At 51.6% G+C, this 11,324-nt stretch overlaps 1 protein-coding gene across 1 annotated transcript in view; it reads left to right on the top strand.

Annotated features, from left to right (window-relative positions):
- Nucleotides 1–11,324, top strand: part of DPP7 (dipeptidyl-peptidase 7) — a 46,774-nt gene that overhangs the window by 12,286 nt on the left and 23,164 nt on the right. The gene's annotated exons all lie outside the window — the stretch shown is intronic.

The following is an 11,324-nucleotide window of genomic DNA, read 5'->3' as shown; positions in this document are numbered from 1 at the left end:
GCTGCAGCCTCTCCCGGGACAAAGGCCGCGGCTGCCGGGGCAGCTGCACCCGCCCAGCACAGGGCACGGGCACCGCTCGGCACTAGCCCCCTCGGGGTCTTCAGCCTCCTCCAGGAGGCACCGTAGAGGTGACCCCAACTGCCGCCCATCCCCCGGCAAGGAGCTCCCCACCGCCGCCGCCCCAGGCAGCACCCCGGGCACCCTGCACGGCTGGGGGTGCAGGGTGTGCTGCTCGCACACCAGGCACACGTGCACCACCCCCCACACCACCACTCCAGAGATCCCAAAGAAATGGCACCAGATCCTGGCACCGGGACTCCGCAGCACTTGTATGAAGGCAGAAGAACCTGTCCGGACCCAGCCTGAGGAGAGGAAAGCATATGAACCTGTTCCTGTCTCTGACTTAGGCCAAGTCTTCACCTCTCCAGCTCTGCCTCCTCTCCCAGCTGCTGTCCTTCACCCCTGGGATAAGGTTGCTCGTAGAGAGCAGCCCCACAGCACCCACCACCATGGACCCACGGAGCAGGAGCAGGGTGACCTCCACCTGCATGATGGGCACAGCAACGTTTCGCCATCGATACAAAAGCTGATGTGACATAAGGTGAGGGTGTCTGTGGTTATGGCAACCCCACCACGAGAGCACCTAGGACTCATTTATGTTACTTGTTGAGGACAACACAAACAAAAACCTGGGTGATGCAGGAGGCAGCTGGTGACAGGGGTAGCTGTGCGGCCACAGCAAAAATGTCTGTGCTGGGAGCGACTGATGTGCTCCAGAGCAGGGTGGGGGCTCCCAGCACAGCAGTATGTGACAGAAGAACTGATTTGCTCAACCCCAGTCCCCTCCACAGCACTCCTATCTCCACTGAAGAGTAGGGGCCAGGGGGAGGTGTGGGCAAGCAGGGGCAGTTAGCCCTCTGCCCCAGCCCTGCTGGCTCGCTCGGGCTGCCTCAGGCTGCTGTGGCTGAAGGCACAGAGTCAGGAGAAGCCACGCAGGCTGCAAGGGAAACACTTGGAGCAGACACACAGGTTTTCTAGGGTGAGGGTCCTTAAATCCCCGCTGTAGAGGGACATACCAGCCAGGCTACTTCCCTCCAGTAAGAATGCAATGAGGTGGAGCAAAGATGGCTGGTTGGATAGGGGAGGAAAGTTAATTTCAGTAGTGTCCCAGACCCTCTTCCCTTGAAGCACCATAGACCCCCTCCACCAGAGGGGGCACAGGGCACTGACACATGGAGAGCACCTGGCTTCTACAGATCACAGGGTCTGCCCACATCTCCCCAAGGCCCCAGACACGATGTCTTGAAGCCTCTTGTACTTCTATATGCCAACCACCACCGAGAGAAGCAACACAAATCCCTTGTCTCTGGGATGTCCAGTGGTCTTGTTCATCACATGAAAGGCAAGTCCCGCAGATCACAACATAAGATGCTGTTTCAAAGCTGCTTTCTAGTACAGAAAGACAACATTTAGACGTTACTAGCTGTCAACGTTCTTAATGGCTTCTAGATACCTGACTGCAAGAATATTTACAGCCTGTTCACTGCTATCTCTCAACACAGTTGCTAAGATGCAGCTGCACCATGAGAAACCATCCTCAGAAGCATCCTTGCAGAGTACCACAGGACCTGAATGCAGCCAGAGGAGCAGATCCTGCACTGACACTCAGGGCAGCAGTGACCTGCAGTGTTGCTTGGCCCAGATGTACCCACAGGTCAGGCTACAATTTTGGGCTACCAGCTCCTCCCTAAAATTGGTGATGATTTCAGGTACATTTTCTTATGACCAACACCACAAATGCAGAGGAAACAAGCAGATTTGCACATGTGGCAACAGGAGCTTGTCAGCAAATGGTGCACCCCAGGGCTGTTGGATGCCATGGTTCTGGGGCTCAGTTTCCTTCAGGGGAAACTGTGAAAGGGAACATCAACTCCATTCACAGGGCAGATGTGTCAGCTACCTCAGCAAATTAACAGGTCAGTCAGGCAAGCCCATTTGCAGGGAGAAGCTTCAATCACCAAAAGCTCTCAAAAGCAGATACTTCCCTGGTTTCTTTGGTGTCAGACACATCCCTCCTGGCCATATCCCCAGCTGGCCATCCTGCTTCCCTGCCCTCCCTCCTGCCTGCTGCTACAATGTCCATCAAAGCCACACATTCAGTGCTAAGGTAAGAGGAGAACCCCAGCTCCTTTCTCCCCTTTCACTTTTCTGGGCACAAAGTCGGCTACGGGCTCAGTACCCATGTGATGCACCCAGCAGAACCCATGGCCAGCTCTGCTCCACTGAGCGCTCTGCGGCAGCACCCTGCGACCACAGGCCATCTTCCTGCACCAAGCAGTGCAGAGCAGGCCCTGCTGCAGCTCCCAGCCCTCCTGGCTGGCAGGGGGAGAAGCCAGCCATGGAGCCACCAGCAGTGGGTGCCAGAGCAGAGGTGCCATCCCTGTGCTCAGTCCCAGCCCAGCTGAACACACACCAGTAGCCCCATGAACACCAGCCATGTGGCTCAGTGGCCCTAGAGTCCACGAACAACCACCAGACAGGCATCCCGCCAGGAACACACTCTCAAGCAGACACAGTGCCAACAACAACCTTCAGCATTGATGGCTGTGCTGGGAGCGACTGATGGCTGCCTTACCCTGCAGACAGACACAGGTGTCAGTACCACTTATATTTCCTCTTGCAAGAATTTCCTTCTCTTGTCCAGGTGCTTCTTTCCTCTAGCAAGACCATAGGCAATGGCACCATTTCCTCCAACTTCCTCAGTGTCTCCAGCTGTCCCCAGGCCAGCATGTCCACAGTCCCCAGGCACAGCTGGCAGAAGCAGGGGCTCTGGCACCTCTGTGGCAGGGGGAGAGGCAGCAGATGGAGGCTTGTGACACCTTCCAACACCTCTGTGCTCAATCACTTTAGGATCAAGGACCCTGGGAGGCTGTCAAGGATGTTTTGTGTGTTCTTACTGTCACTGACATAATTAAATTAAGGTCAACAGTTGTCCCTGGAGGAGATCTGCAGGCCACCCCAGGACTCCAAGTGGTTCTGGATGTTTCCAGAGCAGCCAGTAGCCACACTGCCCCATCAGGACCTTGTGATGAGACACCTGCCTGTGCCAAACGCTGCAGGTCTCTGCAGATGGATGTTGGAAGTTCACTGACAGAACTGCAGGTGTGACACTCACAGCCAGGATCTGGTCCCAAGGCATCAGCATGAAGAGGAACCTCTGGCAGGTGCAAAGGAGCACAGCAGAAAAAGTCCAGCACATGGCAGTCCCTCTGCTGAGGATGGAAGGGGGCACAGGAGCATTTCAGTGAACACCCTGTTCTTGAGAGCACCACTTTGCCCCTGGGTAAGGGACTCTTCGGACCCCCAGCTGGGCCTGCAGATCCAGGGCAACAGAGAGAGGGACAGGGAAAGACCTGAGATGGGTCTCAGCACCTGACTTTTCCAGAACTGAACTCATGGGAAGGCCATGTCCTCCAGAGCCCAGCCTGACATCACTCTAGGTCATTTGATGCAGTGCAAAGTATTTTTTCCATTTGTTCTCTTTGGAGGTATCTTCTAGAAGAGACTTGTGCAATCATACTGCCTTCACCTGTGTGTCCTGCCTGGGTGGATTTTGAGGGTCAGTTGTAATTTCAGCCACATTTGACGGGTCAGTATCTCAGAGGTGTTTGGTTTGGTAAGAACAGGCAGTACACAGAGAAATGGTGTGGAGAACTAGCCTCCAAAAAACTGTCTCTAACTGCAATTGACTGTAATAGAGAGAAGTAACAGAAATAAAAATAAAGTAGAAACGGTGTCAATACTGCGGACTAGGGGCCGCAGCTGGGACTTCATCACGAGCTGGGTGTAGGCCTGGAAGAAGCGGCCTAAGATGCAAAAGCAATGAATGAGAGGCCCATGAAGACGATCGTTTGTGGATCGTTACCGCGCCCATTGCCCGCTGCTGCTGGTACAAAGGAGAAGAAAAGAAGACAAAAAAGAGAAGAGAAGAAAAAACAAATAAAAGGAGCCGAGCTGAAAGCAGCCCTCGCTGAGGACACCACAGGCCGCGACTTTGCCACCAGACCCGGGTCCAGTGAGGAAAGAAAACAGCGTCAGACTCCTCGTCCCTCCTGCGCTCCTGAGACCATCGGCAGAAGCTCCTCAGGGCGATAGCGGCGAACGGCCCTGCCCCCCGTGCCCAAACTCCAAAGAGAGCCGTCCCCTGTGCCCGGGCACAGGCAGCTCGGCTGCCAGAGGCACCAGGAGGACGAAGGCAGCAGCTGCTGCAGCCCCTGCGGTCCCTGCCCCGGAGCTGCCACCGCGGCCACAACGCGCGGCACCCGCGGCTCCGGGAGGGCGGGAGCGCAGCAGCACCAGCCAAACCTTGCACCTCGAACGCGTTCTCCCCCCGCATGTGTAATCAGCCCCTTACTCACATGCACCTCGTCGACCCTGTACGGGAAATGCTTTGGGCCCTCTCTACCCCAAACTTTTCTTTTTTCTTTTTTTTTTTCCCCTCTCTTTACCGACCGGTTACATTTACACATCCAGTTTTACACACACACACACACACACACTTTGAAAGCTTTTACAGTGAAGTTGTATTTTAAACACATAATCTGTGTGTGTGTGTGTGTGCTTCCGAGAGAAGCTTATCAATCGGTTATCAATGCAGTGGAAGCAAACAGGCTCCCAGCCAGCAACAGACCAACTGAAATAATTCAAAGGCTAACCTGAATATATATAATTGGTGTCAAAAAATCCTGATAAACAAACAGGGCAATTGTGCCCTGAGATAAGACGGCTTCAACCCAAAGCCAGGTTCGGACCACAACAAATGGGTCCTTCTCTGTGCTCCCAGTGCAGTAGGTGCTGCAGCCTTTGGCAGACATTTTGAGAACCTGCACCCCAGAACAGCTGCCTCAAGGTCCAGCAGTGGAGAGGCTCTGGTAGGAGCTTGCATCTTCTTAGATTCCAAGAACCACACAGCAGCATTCCTAACTGGAAGAAACCCTTGAAGAAAGCCCTTGGTCAGCACAAGAACCGCCCACATCTGCCAAAATACCTGCTGCCCCCATGGATGAACATGGGACAACCAGGAGATTGTCAACACCAAATAGACCACCACAGAACTGGGGCCTGACAGAAGGGGGAAGTTTATAGCTCAGAGTCCTATGTCCAGTTCTGGCCCCCTCACTTCAAGAAGAATCTTGTGGTGCTGGAGCAGGTCCAGAAGGAGAGCAACAAGGCTGGTAAAGGGACTAGATGGAAAGTCTTATAGGGAGAGGCAGAGGGAGCTGGGGTTGTTTAGCCTGGAGAAGAGGAGACTTAGGAGACCTCACTCTTACAATTACCTGAAGGGAGGTTGTAGTCAGGTGAGGTTGGGCTCTTCTCCCAGGCAACTAGTGACAGGACAAGAGGGCCTGGCCTGAAGCTGCTCCAGGGGAGGTTTAGATTGGATATTAGGAAGCACTTCCTCATGGAAAGGGTGATCAGATATTGCAATGGACTGTCCCAGGAAGTGGTGGAGTCACTATCCCTGGAGGTGTAAGGAAAGGCTGGATGTGGCACTTAGCCATGGTCTGGCTGGTGTGGTGGTGTTAGGTCATAGGTTGAACCTGATGTTCTTAAAGGCCTATTCAAGCCTTGGTGATTCTGTGATTGAGAATTGTGTGCACAAACCCTTCCTATACTTCAGAAGAGGAAAAGTCTGGCTGATGGGTCATCCCACAGGCACTGCGGCTTTTGTCTTTCAGCACCAACCAACACACCATCCAACCCCTCCCTACTTGCTCCACAGCTGCACCAGCCATGCCCAGCCACCTGCAGCTGCCTCCAAGACCTTGTCCTTGAGCAGCCTTTAGGGCTGATAACATGCCTGCCCTCCCTGCCTACCAGCCAGAGTGGGCCAGATGTGTTGTCCCTCAGCATACTCCCAAGCCATTGGGTCTGCACCACCTTGTGCAGAAACAGGAGAGGTTGGGACTCCAGCAGGTGTGGCATGTACAGGGAGACACCAGCCTCACCTCTTCTGCCTGCAGGATGTGATGTTCACCAGCTGCTCTGCACAAGGAGCCGCTCATGGCAAGGATGGCCCCTCAGTCACCACCAACCCATCCACATTTCCTGCCTTACAAAAATCACCCTGAGCTTTGGGCATCCCTGAAGCTCACCCAGGGTCAGCCTGTGCCCTTGATGTCAGTTATTAACTGAAATAAGTAGAATTTTGGGGGAAAATCACATAAAAGAGAACATAAGGGACACACAGAATAAAAACAAGGCCTAGATTAACAGTGAAACAGTGAGAATGAGACAAAACAAGATTCCAGTAAGAGAAAAACACTCCCCAAGGAGTCACCAGCCCCTGAGCCAGGCCTGCAGGACACCTGCAGGACAGATGGAAGGGATGGAGAGCCTGGTGGGAGGTGTCCCTGCTCATAGCAGGGAGGTTGGAACCTGATGACCTTTAAGGTTCCTTCCAACCTTAACCATTCTATGATTCTATAAAAATATCCACCCATGGGCTAGAAGGACCCCTGCTAACAAAAAAACCCCTATTTGAGCAGGCATGGTGACATTTTTCAGCATTGCCTCTTTAAATAGAAATGGCATTCCTTATTAGTTAATTAGAGGAATCAGTTAACCAACTGTGTGTGAATGATGGAATAATGTTAGAGATCAAGTTCTTCCTCACGTTTTGGGTGTAAAAGTAGCCCTTGTGTTTCGGGAAGCAGAGCTGGCTCTGTGGGACACCCCCTGCTACCTGTTCTGCATGGAACTGGACATTAAATTAAGTATCTGAGTGCGTGGGTTGGCCTCTTGCACACTGAGTGACAGTGCCCACTTTTGGGACAACACCCTCCTGCAAAACCCAACAGCCAAGTAGCACCAAATCAGTCACACATGGCCCAACCACATCCCACTCCCAACTGGATTTGGAGGTGTTGTTAGCAGAGTTAATTTGGAGTAATGAACATCTGCCAGAGGTTAAGAAAAGCCAGTGGTGACCCTGCTGTTACTGGGAGGCAGAGCCCCCACCAGCATGATCCCTGACACCTGCCCCAGGCTGCAGAGCAGCCAGGGGGTCCCCCTCATTTGTGTCCACTCCTGCCTGCAGAGCAGAGCTGTAGGTCCCAGCCTCAGCCTGCCACCAAGTGCTCCTGGCAGGTTTGGTGCCCCCGGAGCACACATCACAGCACCTCCTGAGGCCACTGTGTCCAGAGCAGAGGCTTCCACCACCATGCTGTCCTGGTCCAGACACCCAGGCTCTGTGAGTCCCAGCCCCCACAGCCACATCACTCTCCAGCTGCTGGCCTCAGGAAGGTCACGCTGCCATTGAGCCTGACCTCCAGAAGTGTCTTATCAGAAGGCTGGTGCTGGAACCCTGCTGTGGAGTATGGGTGCTCTGGCAGCCCTGTGCATAGGTTGACATGAGTAGAACAGAGTAGAGAAGAGCTACCAAGTTGGTGAAAGGTCTGAGGATTGTGCCAGAATCATCCTGGTTAGAAAAGACCTTGAAGATCATGAAGTCCAATCATAACCTAAATCCACCAACCATAACCTAATCTACCCCTTCAGTGTTTCAATTATGTCCCTAAGCACCACATCTATATTTCTTTTAAACACTTCCACTTCCACCACCTCCCTGGGCAGCCTGTTCCACTGACCAACCACTCTTTCAGTAAAGAAATTCTTCCTAATACCCAGTCTAAATCTTCAGGCCATTTCCTCTCATCCTATCATGATTCACTTGGGAGAAGAGCACAACTCCCACCTCCCTACAACTTCCTTTCAGGTAGTTGTAGAGTGCAATGAGGTCTCCCCTCAGCCTCCTCTTCGTCAAACTAAATAATCCCAGTTCCCTCAGCCTCTCCTTGTAGGACTTGTTCTCCAAACAATCCCTCTTCCTATTTTCAATATGTTTTAACACCCCATTTCCATCCTGCCAGCAAGGATCAAGGGACCTTTCTGCTGGCCCCTCTTTAGCTGACAAGATAACAGAAACCCATCCATGGAAAGGCAGTGCAGAGCCCCAGGTTATTAGAGCAAGGCAGGCTGCTCAGCTCAGACTGGATACTCTCACAGAACAAGAACTCAGGTGACCTACAGCAGACAGAGAGGGATTTACACATTTTGTGATGGATAGATCAAATACAAATGCAGCCATCCAGATACTCAGGACTGCACTGCTTGTGTCCAGAGGTCACAACAAGCAATCCCTGCTCTTTTATCTCACCAAGGCTGAGGGTTTGACCAAGTGAGATGGGAAGGAGCTTGTCCAGCTGAAGCTGCCAGAGCTGCCAGTCTGAAAGCACCACAGGTGAGGGACTCACCTCCTCACTTCAGTATCTTTGGAAGACTTTAGTGTTACTGAGAAGGAGGGACAAACCCAGACTATTTCTTTTTCTCTTCATATCTTGGAAAAGTCTCTTTTCAGAGCCTTTGGCTCCACCAGTAAGTATTTGAATTTCTGAAGACAATAAGAGCTTTTTAAAAGGCATTATTTTATTAGGATTGGTTTACACAAAAGGCTACACCCCAGGACAAATGTCTAGGCCCATGTCACCTCAAGGATTTCCTCAACCTCTTCAGAAAGCTTGGCAATGAGTACAAATCCTTTCTTCTTCCCCTATAGCCCTGGATTACACACTTTACAGCCATTACTTACAGCCTAACGCAGCAAAGCTCTTTGGGACAGATTTTAGATAAGTAGTCTAAAAATAAGATCTTAATCCTGCTGCATGTGGCAAAGCCTTCACTCTGAGCCCAGGAAGGATCAAAGACCAGTTCCAGCCTTTCCTCTCCACTGCAAAAGCAAACTATCTCATGCTAATATCTTCAGGTTTCTTTGCAACAGTTCACATTTTAAACCAACATGTCTGAAGACTTTCCTGTGGTTTAAGAAGTAGAAGAACCTTCAATGTCACAGCCTTCTCCTCTCTGGGAAGATGGAAAGAAAGAGGCCTGAGCCCCATCCTTTGCAGAAATAAACTTGCTCAGGACCATCAAGCCGAAACAGTTTTAGAAACAACAGCCCACCAAAAATCAGGGATTGAGAAGTCTTCATGGTGGTGACACTTTACTGAAAGCATGAACCTGGGAATGCAGGAAAATAATAATATTTTTTTAAAAAGTACTTGCAATGCAGCTCAGAACTCCTCTAATATTTTCATTTTACTAAATTCATAAAGAAAGCACAATACCGTTTCAGTCTTAATTAAAAAAATAAAAATCAATCAAGTGACCAATCTATCAGGGATAAATCTTACACAAGTTTCAGGTAAGAAGCAGGGAGGATCTCTGCACCTGCTCAGGCAGGAATCGGAAGACAAAATCAGCCCTAGAGAAGTCCTGACCAGAACCACTCATGCATCCTCAGAGCCTGCTGCTCTTCTTTCACCACACCAAGACAGGCTGAATCTGACTTCCACCTGGCTTTATTACCCTGTGACTGCCTGACCGGGTCATCTCCCATGCTGTGGTTGCCGCTGTGTGGCTGCAGATAGCAACCGTGGACATGAAAACACTGCTTCTGCAGCTTCCCATCCTTTAAATCTTCTTCCTAAAGCAGCTCCTTCCTTTATAGACCATAAACTTCTATGACATTCACAGACATCCTGTAAAGTGTCTGCAACATTTTGAAGAAGCTGACAGTGCACTGACACTTTGGGATAAAACCAGGCCTTTTTATTTGGATGTTTATTCTGTGCTTGGTATAAAAAGGTCAGGCTAGTTGGCAGGTACTGCTGAGTTTGCTTACAGCCATACTGGCAGCTCCACTCCTGCCCAGTTTGCAATGTAACTTTCTCCATTCCACTTTTCTTACAGGGCCACATGGCCTCTGGGACATGTGCTGGAGCCTCCCTCTGGAACTAAAACCTAAGGGGAACCACCCATTACAGGATTTCATGTTGCTCCTGAGTTGCTCTCAGAGCAGCCTGAGCTCGTCTCCCCTGTGAGCCCAAACCACAGCGCCACAGCGTGTCACCACCACAGAGACACACTCTCTTCTTGCAACATACTTATACCCTCCTGCTGAGAGCAGCATCCTCCCAACCTGCTCCCTCACCCACCACTCCTCACCAGAGCTGGACCCTCACCTTGATTTCCTCTAGTGCTACATTCCCACTTACCTCAATTTGCTGCTGCCATCACCCTATGTGCTGGCTGGGCTGGGCTTTCTCTCCTTCCCAGCACTTCCTTCTCACACAAAGAGCCCAGAGATCTGCTTTAATACCCAGCTCTGCACAGAGCAGGGAGCAGAGGGGTGCTCCACACAGCAAGCTCAGCTCCCTGAAACACAAGTCCTGCTTTTATACCCAAAAACCTGAGAGAGACCTTGATCTTGACCATTGTTGTATCACTGGCACACACAGTGGGTCACTAAGCCCTTCCTTCCATCCCAAGTGCCAGTGCTCAGGAATGTCACTGTGCCTGCTCCAAGAGTGGGGGATTGTTGTTAGCAGGGGTCCCTCTAGCCTGGGTATGTGTGTATTTCAGTATGCTAATATCTCATTCATATGTTAATATGGCAAATCAATTACTCAGTGTTTCCCCCCAGTGCTCCAGGCTGTCCCCAAGCCAAGCTGTGGGCAGAGCTCTCCATCCCTGTCCTCTCCTTCCTGCAAGTGTCCTGCAGGCCTGGCTCGATGGGTGGTGACTCCTTGGGACATGCTTTTCTCTCACTGGCATCTGGTTTTGTCTCATTCTCACTGTTTCATTGTTATCCAAGCCTTGTTTTTATTCTGCATGTCCCTTATGTTCTCTTTGACATGATTTCCTTCAATATTTCCCTCAAATATTACCTAATTTCAATTAGTAACTGACAACACAGACCCCCCTTCTCCAGCTCCCGCAGGGATGGGCGCTGGCAGCACTGAGCCTCCTGGCTCCCACGCTGCCCACCCCCAGCCCACGCACGGGGCCCTGGCAGCCTCACCAGCGCCAGGCACCCCGGGGCCCCAGCCCCAGCCGCTCCTGCCACAGCCTGCCCCACAGGTGGGTTCTTCACCCACTATACAAGAACCGATGGAAAGAGTCAAGATACTTGGTTTATTCCAGCACTGTGTGGAGAGATGTGCAGAAGGAAAGCCTCGCAAAGCTCTGGAAAAATAAACCCGGTCTTACATCCAAAACAACCCTCGGTGAAGTCAATGATTGCTGAGTTGTTCGTCACTCCCGACTTCGCACATGAAAGCAGAAAATTAACACCCTCCTATCTCGGGGCTCCTGGGGTCTCAGTTGAGTTGAGCAGCCGCCCCCAAGCCCGATGCCCCCCCTGCCTACCTGGTTTCCAAACCTGGACTCTTTGTAACGATGAACCCTCTTCTTCCGACAATACC

Source organism: Chaetura pelagica, unplaced genomic scaffold (genome assembly GCF_000747805.2).
Source record: "Chaetura pelagica isolate M959 unplaced genomic scaffold, ChaPel_1.0 scaffold252, whole genome shotgun sequence".
Taxonomy (NCBI): domain Eukaryota; kingdom Metazoa; phylum Chordata; class Aves; order Apodiformes; family Apodidae; genus Chaetura; species Chaetura pelagica.
This window is presented reverse-complemented; position numbering and strand designations above follow the sequence as displayed.